General features: G+C 42.7%; 1 long non-coding RNA gene across 4 annotated transcripts in view; it reads left to right on the forward strand.

Moving 5' to 3' along the window:
- Positions 1 to 16,199, forward strand: part of LOC107974888 (uncharacterized) — a 325,290-nt gene that overhangs the window by 142,535 nt on the left and 166,556 nt on the right. The window lies entirely within an intron of this gene.

Consider the following 16,199-nt stretch of genomic DNA (forward strand, 5'->3'; position numbering starts at 1 on the left):
CCCGAAGGAATAATGTCACATGAACTTAGTTCCCAGGCCCCAACTTCAGGGTCACTATAGAGTTCTGGAAACCTTTGTAGAACAGTTCCTGTTCTCACCCCTTCATATGCATTCTTTCAGTTTTTCCAGACAGAATCAGCGGCCAATTTGGAGACACAAATACTTAAAACAATCCCACTTCCTACCTTGCCATAGATACATGAGCATAAGCTCTGGTTGTGAAATTCAATGCTTATTTGGCTCAAGGTTAAATTGTAAAGGAGCTTTAAGGGCCCCATTTAGGATGGAGATAAATGCACAAATGAAAATGCACATAACTTGGGGAACACACGCAATTAATGATGGCCACTGGAATACCCTGCCTCCTTGGGCCAGCAGCTCTCCTGTTTTGGAACTGCTTAGATAAAATTGGCGGGAGCCAGGAAGGAGGGGACGCTGTTGCTTCAGTGCAAGATGACAACTGAAACCAGGAGGGAAGTAAGTGGGAGGAGAGGCTAGAGCAGAGGGCCATAATTTCATTATGAATTCCTGCCTATTCTGAGCAATTGTCCCCAAATCTGTCAATGAAAGTGCAATTTCCTCTATGAAAACTGTCTTTCCAAGGACCTTGGGAAAGATTATGAGAACAGGAAGTAGGGTATCCAATTCTTGTTGGTAATGAACTTTATTCTGTATTTGTTATTTATGAATTCTGTGTGCTGTTCAGTCTTGTCTGGTAATAAAGTTAGTATTTTTATTCCTTCATTTGTCCAGCAGACACCTGCTGATGGCTCACTGTGTGCCAAGTGCTGTGCTGGGCACCAGGCATATTGAACGGGTCCTGGTTACTGCCCTCTGGTGCTTACGCTCCATCAAGAGAAGCAGACAGGAAGCATCTAATCACAGACAGAAGTTTCATACTTATCAGGGTGATGTGTGCTATCAAGAGTCAAAGGATGTGATGAGAGCAGGCAACAGAAGTGACATTTGAGCTGAAACTAAGGACAAATAGGAGAAAAGTCGGCAAAAAGATGAGGGAGAGAGAAATAGGGAAAAAAAGCGATCAAATGCCAGAAATGGGGCTGAAAAGATGTAGAAGTGGTTTCTAAGCATGGGTTTATCATCTCTTTTCTCATCTTTGCATCAACTACATGAGTTTTTCCAAGCGTGGTCTGTGAGTCTCTTGCATCAGAATTCCCTGGAAGTACAGTCAGTCCTCTGTGTCCACCAGTTCTGCATCTGCAGATTCAACCCACTGTGGATAGAAAATATTGGGGGCTGGGTACAGTGGCTCATGCCTATAACCCCAGCACTTTGGGAGGCCAAGGTGGGTGGATTACTTGAGGTCAGGAGTTTGAGACCAGCCTGGCCACGGTGGTGAAACCCTGTCTGTACTAAAAAATACAAAAATTAGCTGGGCATGGTGGCGCACGTCTGTAAATCCCAGCTACTCAGGAGACTGAGGCAGGAGAATCACTTGAACCTGGGAGACGAAGGTTGCTGTGAGCCAAGATCGTGCCATTGCAGTCTAGCCTGGGCAACAAGAGCAAGACTCTATCTCAAAAAAAGAAAAAGAAAATATTCGGAAAAATACCCAAAACAATAAAAGTATATATAATAATAATAAGTACAAGTAAAAAATGGTGTGACTATTTATATATCATTACCATTGTATTAAGTATTATGAGTAATCTAGAGATGATGTATATGGGAGGATGTGCCTAAGTTATATGCAAATACTAAGCCATTTTACACAAGGGACTTTGAGCATCCTTAGATTTTGGTATGTGGGGTCCTGGAACTAATCCCCCATGGATACCAAGGCACTACTGTATGTTAAAAAATCAGGGCTGGGTGCGGTGGCTCACACCTGTAATCCCAGCATTTTGGGAGGCCGAGGCAGGTGGATCATTTGAGGTCAGGAGTTCCAGACCACCCTGACCAACATGGTGAAACCCCATCTCTACTAAAAAAATACAAAATTAGACAGGTGTGGTGGCACACACCTGTAATCCCAGCTACTTGGGTGGCTGAGGCAGGAGAATTGCTTGAACCCAGGAGGCGGAGGTTGCAGTGAGCCGAGATCACGCCATTGCACTCCAGCCTGGGCAACAAGAGCGAAACTCCGTCTCAAAAAAAAAAAAAAATTCAGATTCCTGGGCTCCACACCAGGCCACTAAATCACAATCTCTAAGAGTAGGACCCAATAATCTGCACTTTAAATTCAGCCCACACCCCTCCACTTAGGTAATTATTTTACATACTCAGTTTGATTTGAGAGCCACTTCTTGTATTAGAGATTTATAATTTCTGCCAAGACTACTGTTTATGTAATACCATTTGATCCCCACAGTAACCTTATATGGAATACAGGTATAGGATATATCATCATTCCACTCTTACAGATGATGTAGCTGAGGCCTGGAAAAGTGAAGGGATTTACTCATTCATGTGCCTTCTGCCCTCCTCACACCAGCAGGCTATGCCTCTAAGTTAGATTACATAATAATCCCACTCACTTTATAAATATGATGTCATATACCCAGGCATAGTTAGCTTGAAGGCATACTTCTATTTCCTTTACAGTGTTTGTTTTTGGCATAATATTACCTAGTAGTTTAGCAGGTTTAAAGTCAGAAAGACCTGGAATTGAGTCCCAGCTCTGCCATTTACGAGCTGTGTGACCTTGTGACCTTGAATAGGGTACTCACCTCTCTGTACTTCAGTTATTTCATTTGTCAAATAAGGATGAATAATAATGCCTACATCACTGAGTTGTTACAGAGACTAAGTACTGCATGCAAATACCATGTACAGAGTTTTTTGAGCACTTGGTAAATACTAAAAAAAAATCGGCAACTATTTTACCTATAACATTTAGGACACATTGAAGATGTAGTAAGTGTTACTAACTAATTGAAACCCAGATAAGTATCACAAGAGAGGTTACACATGGAAGGCTTAAATAAATGCTATAAGTCATTCAGGCAAAGACATGTAAGAAAACCCAGTATCAAACCCAGTATCAATGAGCACATCTAGTATCCTGATTTTGGTATCTAAATACCATTTCTCACAAAGCCAAGCTAGGCCTCCTTGGAGAAATATTGATTTAAGGTCTGAAGAAGGGAAAGTACAAAGTGAGTCTGAAACATTTTGTGGCCCAGTGCTGTGTCTCACACCTGTAGTCCCAGCACTTTGGGAGGCTGAGGCAGGTGGATCACTTGATTCCAGAAGTTCAAGACCAGCCTCAGCAACATGGTGAAACCCCATCTCTATAAAAAATACAAATATCAGCCCCATGTGGTGGTGTGTGCCTATAGTCCTAGCTACTTGGGAGGTTGAGGTAGGAGGATCTCTTGAGCACAGGAGGCTGATGTTGCAGTAAGCCAAGACCACACCACTGCACTCCAGCCTGGGTGACAGAGGGAGACCCCATCTCAAACAAACAAACATCTTATTGTGCCACTGTGATATTGTGAAACAAATATATATTCAGTCATGCATTACTTAACAAGGGGGATACATTTTGAGAAATGCATCACTAGGTGATTTTGTCATTGTGCAAACCTCATGGAATGTACTTACACAAACCTAAATGGTGTAGCCTACTGCACACTTAGGCTATATAGTATACAGATAGACTTTTACTCCTAGGCTACAAACCTGTACAGCATGTACTGTACTGAATACTGTAGGAAATTGTAACATCAGATATTTGCGTATCTAAATATATCTAAACATAGAAAAGGTACAGTAAAAATGTAAAAGACTTTTAAAAGTGGTTTGCCTGTATAGGGCAGTTCCATTACAATCTTATAAGACCATCTTTGTATATGTGGTCCATTGCTGACTAAAAGTCACTATGTGGCACATGACTATATACATTTATGTGTATATTTTTGTTTTCATGCACAGTTCCTGACTCATGGCTTCTAAAACGCTTGTAATTTCCTAAGTGATGCGAGCAATTGGTATACCTTTTGTTAAAATATTTCGCCCTTTGTCTTGGGTTTCTGAAACAGGTGAAAGGTGAAAGTTGTGTCTTTGGTTATACGTAACAAGCCTCTTTCGACTACAGTGAACTTATTTTAATGATGTGATTTTTGGAAAGTCCCTAGATATCCACGGCATGGGGGCTGGTTGCCAGGGCAATCAACCATGTAATTATAGGGTTCAGTTCTCCGGCCTCCTCCACCTTTGGGAACGGGAGAGGGGCTGAAGGTTGGTCACCAGTGGCCAGTGGTTTGATCAATCATGCCTATGTAATGAAGCCTCCATAAAAACCCAAGTAAGACTGGGTTCCTGGAGCTTCCAGGTTGGTTAACAAGAATGCATTCAAGTGCTGGCAGGGTTGTGCACCCCAGCTCCACAGGGAGGGAAGCTGCTACACTTGGGATCCTTCCAAACCTCACCTTATGTCTCTTTTCTTCTGGCTATTCATTTATATCCTTTAAAAATACTTTGTAATAAAGAGGTAAATGGAAGTAACTTGTTTTTTTGAGTTCTGTGAGGTACTCTTGCAAATTAATTGGACCCAAGAAGGGGGTTGTGGGAACCCCAATTTATAGCTGATTGCTCAGAAGTACAGGTCCCAACCTGGCGTTTGTGACTGGCATCTGATGTAGGGGGCAGTCTTGTGGGACTGAACCCTTAACCTGTGGGATCTGGCCATCTCTTCAGGCAGAGTGTGTCAGAATTTTTATTTATTTATTTATTTTTATTTATTTATTTATTTTTATTTATTTATTTTTTTGAGATGGAGTCTTGCTCTGTCGCCAGGCTGGAGTGCAGTGGCACAATCCCGGCTCACTGCAACCTCTGCCTCCCGGGTTCGAGTGATTCTCCTGCCTCAGCCTCCCGAGTAGCTGGGATTACAGGTGTGCGCCACTACGCCCAGCTAATTTTTGTACTTTTAATAGAGACGGGGTTTCACCATGTTGGCCAGGATGGTCTTGATCTCTTGACCTTGTGATCCGCCCGCCTCGGCCTCCCAAAGTGCTGGGATTACAGGCGTGAGCCACCGCGCCCGGCCAAGAGTGTGTCAGAATTGAATTGAGTTCAAGGATACCCGGAATATCCAGGTGTCTGCTGGAGAATTGCTTGGCGTATAGGAAAAAGCTACCTCCACACATCTGGTGTCAGAAGCGAAATGTTTGACTGTGTAAGAGAGTAAGACACTCTGTCCTTTGTTTTTTTCCCGTCTTTAGACACATAAAGCAAAGAAATACTTAAAGACTGATGGGAACACATCAGAAAAGATAGATGAGCTAACTCAAAGTGGATCCCATTTCCCAAATTTGGGACAAATGATGTTGATTATAATGCATTGAGTTAAAAAAAAAATCTATGAGTTCGCAGTGGAGATTAAAAAGATGGTGGCTCACGCCTGTAATCCCAGCACTTTGGGAGGCCAAGGAGGGCAGATCACGAGGCCAGGAGATCGCGACCATCCTAACACGGTGAAACCCCATCTCTACTAAAAATACAAAAAATTAGCTGGGCATGGTGGCGGGTGCCTGTAGTCCCAGCTACTCGGGAAGCTGAGGCAGGAGAATGGCATGAACTGGGAGGTGGAGCTTGCAGTGAGCCATGATCACGCCACTGCACTCCAGCCTGGGTGACAGAGTGAGACTCTGCCTCAAAAAAAAAAAAAAAAGATGGGATGGAGCAGGGAAAGCACTTTTTTTTTTTTTTTAACAAAATGCCCGTGTCTGTATATAGAAGGAATTATAGAGTCAGAAAAGCCAGAAAATTACTATTTTGTAACACCATTATAATAAGGGATTCAGGTAACAATCATCGTTGGGTGTTAAAACCATTGGTTAAAGGTTGTTGGGAAACAAGATATTCACGTGGTCTTAAATATTACTTAATTTCACTTATTTTAATATTATACAAGAGAAAAGTGTATCTTTCTGATAGGGAGATCTGGTAAATACCATCTAACCAAATAACCAAATTTAGCATCACCTATCATCGGACAGACTGACGTGACGTGTCTTCTGATGTGATGCAACAGGAAGTATGCAACCTCACCCACGCAGTAGTGTTGCCAAAATTGTCTAATCTGAGTCAAATAATGGAAACAATCAGACAAATCCAGAAAGACATCCTTCAAAACATCTGACTGGTACTCTTCAAAACTTTTACTGTTGTAAAATGGGAAGAATGTTCTAGGATCTAAATCTAGATTAACATTCTAGAATTAATGTTGTAGCATTTGGATTAAAGGAAACTAGTGACTGGCAACTAAATGCAGTGTATAGTCCTTGATTGGATGCTGGCTTTTAAAAACAAGTATAGCACAATTTAAATGTCTACCAACTATCAAATAGATAAAATATAGATGAACCCTGAAAACATTATAGTAAGGGAAAGAAGCCAGACACGGACACATATTGTGTGAGTCCATTTCTATGAAATTTCCATAATAGGCAAATCCACAGAGACAGATTAGTGTTTGTCAGGAGCTGCAGGGAGGTGAAGAATAGGGAATGACTGCTAATGGGTGCAGGATTTTTTTCTAGGTGGATGAAAATGTTCTAGAATTAGATAGTGGTGATAGTTGTGTGACCTGTTACTGTTCTAAAAACCTGAGTTGTACCCTTGAAAAGGGTGAATTTTATATGTGAATTATATCTCAATTTTATAAAAATATCTCAAATTTTAAAATCAGAGACAAAGTTTAAAAGGCTATAACGGGCCGGGTGTGGTGGCTCACACCTGTAATCCCAGCACTTTGGGAGGCCGAGATGCATGGATCACAAGGTCAAGAGATCCAGACCATCCTGGCCAACATGGTGAAATCTTGTCTCTACTAAAAATACAAACATTAGCCGGGCGTGGTGGCGTGCACCTGTAGTCCTAGCTACTCGGGAGGCTGAGGCAGGATAATCGCTTGAACCCGGGAGGCAGAGGTTGCAGTGAGCTGAAGTCACACAACTGCACTCCAGCCTGGCGACAGAGTGAGACTCTGTCTCAAAAAAAAAAACAAAAACAAAAAAACCCTATAATGGACATTGGGACAATTGGGGAAATTTGAATGAGCTGTCTATTAGGTAATATTTTTTTCAATGTTAAATGTCTTGTATGTTCTACCTTTTAGGAAATATTTAGGGATCATTGTGCTTCACTTTCAAATGTATCAGAAAAAATTATTGGGAGAAAGCAAATGTGGTAATATTGTAATACAGTTGAACCTTGAATAACAGGTGTTTGAACTGCTATGGTCCAGTTATGCTTGGAATTTACTTCCACTTCTGACATCCCTGAGACAGCAAGACAACCCCCCTTTTCCCCTCCTCCCCTCCCTCCTCCCCTCCTCCCCTTCCTGCTTCCCCCCTTCCCTCCCTGCTTCCCCCCTTCCCTCCCTGCTTCCCCCTCTTCCCTCCTTGCTTCCCCATCCCCTCCTTCCCTCCCTGCTTCCCCCTTCCGTCCTCCTCCCCTCCCTGCTTTCCCCTTCCCTCCTCCCCTCCTTTCTCCCCCTCCTTCCTCCCCCCTCCTCCTTCGCCTCTTCTTCCCTCCTCTTCTTCCTTTTCTGCCTACTAAATGTGAAGACCTTTATGATGACCTTTGTGATGATCCTTTTCCACTTAATGAATAGTAAATATATTTTCTCTTCCTTATGATTTTCTTAACATTTTCTATTTTCTAGCTTACTTTATTGTAAAAATACCACATATAATACATTTAACCTACAAAATATGTGTTAATCAACTGTTTATGTGATTGGTAAGACTTCCAGCCCACAGTAGGCTCTTATTAGTTAAGTTCTGGGGGAGACAAAAGTTATACTCCATTTTCGGCTGTGTGGGGGTCTTAACCCGCATGTTGCTCAAAGTTGAACTGCAGTTGGTGATTTAGGTAAAATGCATATAGGAGTTCATTGTATTATTCTTTTAGTTTTTCTGTAGCTTAAGCTTTTCAAAATAAAAAGATGGGGGTTGGTGGGACCACTTACTGAGTGTCTATGGCAAACCAGATAGGAGGTTGTAGATTCCTGTGGATTGTGATAGGGATATTAGGAATATTAAGGCATATCTCTACCTCCTTTCTGAGTGAATCCTCAATGAAGAGTGAATTGTATGCTTCCCTTAAAAATTTTCTCTTGGTTCTACCAGCATCAGAGACAGAAAATTAGGCTGTTTGTCTTTTGGAAAAGTCATTCTGTGCTTGCGCTTCCTAGGTATAGTGGGTGTCCTTAATCACGTTGTCTGATTTAATAGCATTGGGGGTCTTAAAGTCTTCCGAATAACTAGTGTTAACCTTATTAATGAAATTGAAAGGTTGATGAGATGCAAGTTGGTCAGGGGCGGGGGGGTGGGGGGTGAAGGTCTAAGAACAACAAAGAAGAAGAGGTGGGCCATGGGCCCCTTTAGTGGGGAAAGCAAATGGTCAAGGCTAAGAACCCAAAGCTTGGCTGTTGAGTTTGGGTAATAAACGGGAAGTGAGGCAAGCCAGTGCCCCAACCCCATCTGCAGGCTCTAAGTAGTAAAATGAATCCATGGGAGCATCTCTGTTCAGGCCCCAGGTGCTCCTGGCTAGTGGTTAGGAAGCGGGTAAATTGGTGTCTCCTATTGTCCCACCTATTCACAGTTACCCCTCTTAACCACGGAATCATTGTCATCTGTTCAGCGATTTTTCTTGTTATTTGATATTTGTTCTTTTTGCCTCGAGGAGGCTAGGAGAGTGCCCTATAGAGCTGAACTAAATAGCATGTACATTTGGACAGAGATTCAGGGTCTCACTTGGGAGCGGGGGCTGGGGGTATGGAAGTGGCTGAGCAGCAGCAGCAGCGACATAAGGAAGTTTTTGTGAGGCTGACTAGGGAGGGTGGGGAAGACTGGATTTCTGGTTCACCCCGACCACTGGTGCTTTCTGTTTTTAAAACAGACGTGCTTCATCCTTCCCAGAGCAGGGGCCAAAGATGGGAACTCGAAATGCAAAGTCCCAGCCGGGGAAATTAAGCTGCAAGAGCTCAACGCCTGAAAAATATTGACTGTTTCTTTTTTTAAGCTAATATTCCAAATTTCTTATGAAAGTCAACTTAGACATCCAGGATACAGGAAACAAGGCAAGAGGCCGCAGCCAGCTGCCTCAGAGGACCCGGGACACTTTCTTAATAACATCCAGATGGTTCCACAGGAATTGCTAACATCTTGAAAAAAAAAAAATCAGCTGCGGGAGAAATGAGATTCAAGTGGTTTAGGAAGGACAGCCTGGAGGAGACTCCCAAGGGACTGAGAGTGGGTCTGAAATAGAAACCTCTCTGGTGGGATGACTGCTTCCTACAGCAAGGCTGGAGAGGACTGGGTGTAAAAATCCAGGGCTTCTCTTGGAGACTTAGGGTTGGCAAGGAGCCTTGACAGAACTGGCCTCCTAGTCATGTTAATCCATTCACTAGCCTGGGGTTGCAATAACTTTTTACATTATTTTTTCTTTTACATTTACTTCACAATCTACTGTATCTGTTAGGTTCTGCAGGCACAGGGCTCAGGGCCAACAGGTTTTTGAGGGCCTATAGCAATATTTAGCCCTGAAAAAATGTTACATAGATAGTATATATAAAATCCTATATATGATATGCATCTGTATAGACAGCAAAATATATTTATTTATTTTTTATTGATTTATTTTTTTGAGACGGAGTCTCGCTCTGTCGTCCAGGCTGGAGTGCAGTGGCACAATGTCAGTTCAGTACAACCTCTGCCTCCCAGGTTCAAGCGATTCTCCTGCCTCAGCCTCCTGAGTAGCTGGGATTACAGGCACCTGCCATCACGCCCAGCTAATTTTTTTGTATTTTAGTAGAGAAGAGATTTCGCCATGTTGGCCAGGCTGGTCTTGAACTCCTGACCTCAAGTGATTCAACTGCCTCGGCCTCCCAAAGTGCTGGGATTATAGGCGTGAGCCACTGGGCCCAGACTTAGACAGCAAAATATAAATATATTTTCCAACAAATGAAAGAACCCCACCCCCCAAATTTAGTGGATTAAATGCCTATAATAGCTAACCGATTGTATCAACTCCATCAGTTCTTAAGTTTAGTATTCGTTAAAAGCTTTATTTCATTTGGAAACAATCTGTATGTTAGATTTTCTCATTTCTGAGGAATTGTTTCAACATCACCTCCTTGGAGCCAAATAATTTTAAAAGCAAAATTTTTGAATCCTTCCATAGTTATGCTGCATGCTGTGGAATGAAGAGGCTGCGACTCACCAAGGCTCACAAAGACCTTACCACGATCCCGGGTGTTCAGAAGAGGTGTGTGTTTCTTCCTCCCTCTTGTCACAGTTGCTGTCCCCCAAGGAAGAGGAAATGACTTGCTTGTGGAATCTGTTTGCAAGCAAATCACTTATTTGGAACCAAAAATGGGGGAGAAGGAAGTAGGAGCCATAGACTCAGGGCTTGATCAGGATTCCGCAAGCCTTAGAGTTTTCCACTCCCCACAACATACCTCTCACCTGGGCCATTTAGAGGCATCCCCTGCCTCCCACTCTGTCTCTGCCTGAGGGCTACACTCCGTGCCCCCCACCACCCTCCAGCCCGACCCCCACTTTAACAGGATTCAACTGCTTTGTCTGACTGTGACCACAGGTGATGAGAGCTGGAGGGCGAGTTGGTTGGCCTTTCTTGCAGCTCCCACATTCTAAATCAGGAAGCATGCAGGAGTGGAGAATGAACAGCAAGAATATACACAGCCTGGAACTTCCAGTCTGAAATGTCTAGGGCATTTAGTATGAAAAATCTGTTCATAATTGAAAAAACAAAACACCTAATGCAGGAACCAGAATTTTCTGCAACAAGCAACATTACCAAAAAAAGACCAGCCAAGAGGGCTTGCCAGAATTGGCTATAGAGCGTTATACCAGGTAAACTCGTCAGATGGAAGCATGTCTTTCCTTTGGGAGAACACTGACATTTAGGCTTTGGCTTCTTGAGATTCTGCTGGAGGACTTTTCAGTGGAATGCAATGACTCCTTCCTTCCTCCCTGAACTGAAATCCGGGCTATTACAATTCCAAATGGACACAGAGTCCTGCCAAGTTTATAGGAAATTGGAATGACAGCTTGGGTTCCCACCACTAGGGATAGCAGAAGCTGAATGCTCAGAGAATAAGTAACATTTCCCTGGTGATTCCCAGTGTGTCTATTTTTATTTTAAGGAGTTCTGTGTTTTCATTCAGTTTTGTGAATGGAGGAATCCATATGGAATTTTCACCAACTCTACTAAAATAAAAGCATGTAACTTTTCAGCAGTGTACTGAAATATCCACAAAGATTCAAGGTTAGGTTGGAAAGAATTCCAGACATTCACTTTTGAAGACCTGTGAAAAATCTGCTAACTTCTAATGGGTACCTTCTGGGCACATGACAAAGGACAATATCAGTTGCTAAATCCATCCATGTACAAGAGACATTATCTTCAACAAAGCACAGCTCATCATTTAATAGAAGTTACAAAGTAGTTACTCTAAGATAAGCAGCTTGTTTTAATAAATATCAAGTATGAATATTTATATATTTTATTGAAAGTGCAGGATTTTGGGGGTGGAATGGGAAAAAGAGACTGAGAAGTCCCATGCCTAAAACAGGTATATTTTTATTGGTAATTTCCAGTAAGTTTTCTTGAACATGTATATTATTCACGACTATTTGAAATTATCTTGTTTGTTCATTTGTTTGTTTACTGATGGTGTGATTCCCAGCTCGTTCAGTGTCCACCTCCACCTCTTTATTTCCTCTCTAACATAAGCTGCACAAAACAGGGATCTTATCTATCTTGACTCTCTACCTCCAGACCTAGAAGAGTGCCCGAAACATGGTTCTAAGTAAATGATTTTCTCCCCTCTTCATCCAACCGACAAAAATTTCCTCCTCTTTCCTTATTTTTTTAAAAGGTTAGTAATGAAAAAAGACATTATACATATTCATACAGGTGACTGGGATTTTTGTTACAGTTGTTACTGTTTGTCTTGTCTTATGGTACACGTTAATTGGACAATGTGCCCACATTATTCATGTAAAAAATATGTGTCTTCTCTGTACCCAGCACTGTTCTCAGAAGGAAAAATCCTGTATCCATGGAACTTACATTCCAGTGGAGAGAGACAGACAGTAAAACATAAATATATATTTTGTCAAGTGGGGATAAGTGCTATGAAGAAAAGTAAAGCTGGATTTTAAAGGGGTGGTCAGGGAAGCTTTCTGATAAGGGGCCATCCTTATCAGAAATGAGAGCTTAGGAAGCTAAGCTTGCTGATAGCTGGCGGAAATGCTGCCTGGGTAGCATCATGTGCACAGCTTAAAGCCGGACACATGCTTACCTCCTTTGTGGAGCAGCAGGGAGGCTGGAGCAGAGTTAGCCACAGGAGGGGGTGTAGGAGGTGCCATGGGAGAGCTGCGGCAAGTCACAGAGGGCTTGGGGGCCTGGGCAGACTGTGGCTTCTACTCTGTGTGACATGGGGAGGCCCCTCGAGGGTCTAGAACCAATGGGCACCATGACGTGGCTTAGGTTCTAAAAGGCTTCCTCTGGCTGCTGTGTGGCAAAAAGAATGGGATGGGTGGCTTGGCAAGAGGGGAGGAACGAGACCAAGTAGGAGGCTTTGTAGTAATCCAGGTGAGAGGGATGGCAACCCAGACTAGTGGAAGTGATGAGAGATGGTCAGATTTTGAATATGCTTTGAAGGCAGGGCCAGTGAGATTTGCTGATGATTTGAAAGTGGGACATGAGAGAGGGAGCCAGGGATAGTTTTGAGGCTGTCAAGCTGAGCACTTTGCAGAATGATTTCCTGGCCATTTAGCGAGATGGAAAAGCAGGCTTGAGGAGAACTCAAGGGTTGACTTTGGGTATAGGTTTGAGAAGCTTTGTTGAGCCTGTAGGGAGAGGCCAAGTAGGCAGTCGCACGTAGGAGGGTGAAGTCCTAGCTTGAGACCTTCACTGGCATGGTGACCACTGAGCCCTGACAAGCCAAGGGCCCAAGAGGATGGGGCCAAACATGGGGCCAGTGTCAGCTGACACAGATGCCAAACCTGCATGATCACAGTCCTCAAGTCTGGAACAATTCTCCTACATAGTTACCAGGGAAATCTACCAGGGTTGAAATTCCACCCCTCTGAGTAATTCAGGGGCCTTATTTAGTCTGTTGTCTTCATGCTAATGTTCTTTTCCTTTATCTCTATACCCTTATGCTATTTATTGATCAAAGAACCATGAAGTTACTTGTTTTTAACAAGACAGAATACCACAGCATGGAGGTTTCACTTTAGGATTTAAACATTTGGCTTTTTACTGCTAACTAATGGGCCTGCAGGCTAGGAAACATAAAAGAACCCTCATTTGTATTCCTAGTGAATAACCATCCTGTGTCTGGGAAAGCCTGGCAGTAAATGACAGGTAAGGCTGGGGCAGGGAAGCTTCAGGTCCCTTCTTTGCAGAGGCCTAATGGACCACCAGTCCCTAGACTCTGAAGATTGATGTCAGGCAAGAACACCCAGGGAGTCTGCCACTGTCTGTTCCAAAACAGGATTTAGTCCTTCCTAACCTTGGGAATTTCTGAAGCCCCAATTCCTTTATGACTGTTTACTATCCTTAGTCCCCTGGGATCTAGTATAATCAGCTGGTGGATTCCTTTTTCCTTAAACCTAAGTCTGAAGCCCCATGGGCCTTTCCCATAGCATAAATAACATTCTATTCCTGTACATATTGTCTCATTGACAGGAAGTAGTCTCTAAATTACATCACAGGCCAGTTCTACTGTATTCCATTGACGTTTATTATGGAACCATTGTAGGAATGACATGGTTCCTGTCTCCAAAAGCTAGCTAGCATATCCTATCCATTATGTTCAAGATTCTGGAGTGGGTGGCAGAAATGGGAGAAACACAGGTGACTGAAATCCCAGGATGTCTCATCATCCTCTCTAGGTTGTAGCAAATCTTTTCTCCAAATATTTCCCTAAGTTCATAGGGGTGAATGTATGACAAAGCAGGATAACTTAGCTATGCCGTTGGTTGACATGATGGAATGCTAAACACATTTATCTTTGGAAAGTAGATTAGAGGGGAAAAAAGTGGGTTATATCAGTGTTGCAGAAAACCACTAGTCATCTCCCAGTATCTACCCTTCTCTTCTTCTGTGGTAATAACATTAAAGCCCCAATTTTAAGCTGGGCATATGGCCACTTGGGATTAAGACTATATTTCCCAAATTCCCTTGCAGCTAGGTAGGCCGTAAGACTGAGTTCTGGCCAATGTGAGTAGGTTAAAGTGTCTAGGGGCAGCTCCTAGAAACCCACTTAAGAGGCATTGTGTATACACACTTTCCCCTTCTTCTTCATGCCTGCCTTTGTCCTGCTGTCTGAAATGCAAATACTGCCATCTTGGTTGAGTCCATGGATGATGAAACAAGAGAGAAGGAACAGCCCGCCAGGCACTGACTGTCGTCAAGGCTTCTTATATGATAGAGAATAAACTTTTATTTATTGGAGGGTCTCTATTCCTCACAGCTGAACCTAATCTCAATTCAACTAGCTAAATATTCCTCCAATTACAGTGCTTAGTGACAGGCTCCACAGTATCATTCTCAGCTGCTGAGAACAATGTGCCCATTCCTGCCGAGTCATGGAATCTTTACTCCAAGAGATGGTAATATATCATCAAGATCATTCTAAAAGCTTAATGCAGTGAGCATCACTTAGTACCTGAATACCAAAAAGTGAAAATAATGGTTTCATGTCTAATGGGACTTGAGTTCACATGTCCCCTCAGCCACAGGGACTTGTGCTGGCACACACCACTGTCCTCTGCTTTTGTATTTCTATCACTTGGACTCTAGATATAGGTGAATAAAGCCAACATGGTTTTTTTTTTTTTTTTTTTTTTGAGATGGAGTCTCGCTCTGTCGCCCAGGCTGGAGGGCAGTGGCAGGATCTCAGCTCACTACAAGCTCCGCCTCCCGGGTTCACGCGATTCTCCTGCCTCAGCCTCCCGAGTAGCTGGGACCACAGGCGCCCGCCACCACACCGAGATAATTTTTTTGTATTTTTAGGAGAGACGGGGTTTCAACGTGTTAGCCAGGATGGTCTCGATCTCCTGACATCGTGATCCACCCATCTCGGCCTCCCAAGGTGCTGGGATTACACGTGTGAGCCACCACGCCCGGCCAAAGCCAACATGGCAGATGAGAGAAGTACCTACCATTTCTTGAGGCTGGCTTTACCAAGGACGTAACACGTGTAAATTATTCAAACAATACAGAAATGTATAGTAAAACGTGCCCCATATCCCATGAGCCCTTATCTAAAAGTCATGATGTTAAAAGCTTTCAGGATATCCTTCTAGATGTTTTCCATGTATGTAGAGCCCTTCCTTTTAAAAAACACACATATGCACACATATATATAAACATAAATGGGATTGTACTGCACACACTGTAATATACTTTGCTTTTACATTTAATCATAGTTCTAAACATCTGTCCAAAACAGCATATATATACATCGACTTCTATCTGACTGCATAGAATTCCATTGTACAGTAGATGTACTGTAATTTATTTCACCAATTTCCTGTTAATAGACATTTGTTTCCAGAGTCTTGCTCTGGAAGTCTGGACAAAGATTGCTGCAACACATTCCTTTGGACATCTATCTGTGTATCAATACATTGGTAGACGTGATTCATAGAATTGGAGTTGCTAGGTTAAATCGTATGTTAAATATCTAAGTAGTGCTCCCTGCAGTTACGTTCCCAGCAACTGTGCCAAAGCTGCTTTTTAAACTCAGATGGAAACCACAATTGGACATTAACTTTATATCTTATTCACTTATTACTTTTGTTATCTGGGTTTCTGTTCAGAGAAAGAATGACGTCTGACTTTTCAAAAGACAAATGAGAAGCAGGTGAGTGATCTGCTTCAGTATAATGCTTTCTTTTGTTTAAAGTGCATTATGGGCAAAAGTTCTGTCTTATTGCTGAAAAGATGCTAGTGATTATTCTTATTCAAGAATTCAAGATATAGGCAAACAGGAGGTCAAGGCTGCAGTGAGCTGTGATTGCATCACTGCACTCCAGCCTGGGCAACAGAGCGTGACGCTGTAAAAAAAAAAAAAAAAAGATATAGGCATATTAAGCTCTCAAGAAATGATGGAACTAGCAGAAAATCATTGGAGAGGAAGAATAGGGAATGCCACCAGGAATATAAAACCTGGTCTTCTAGAT

Source organism: Pan troglodytes, chromosome 4 (assembly GCF_028858775.2).
Source record: "Pan troglodytes isolate AG18354 chromosome 4, NHGRI_mPanTro3-v2.0_pri, whole genome shotgun sequence".
In the NCBI taxonomy this organism is placed as follows: Eukaryota; Metazoa; Chordata; class Mammalia; order Primates; family Hominidae; genus Pan; species Pan troglodytes.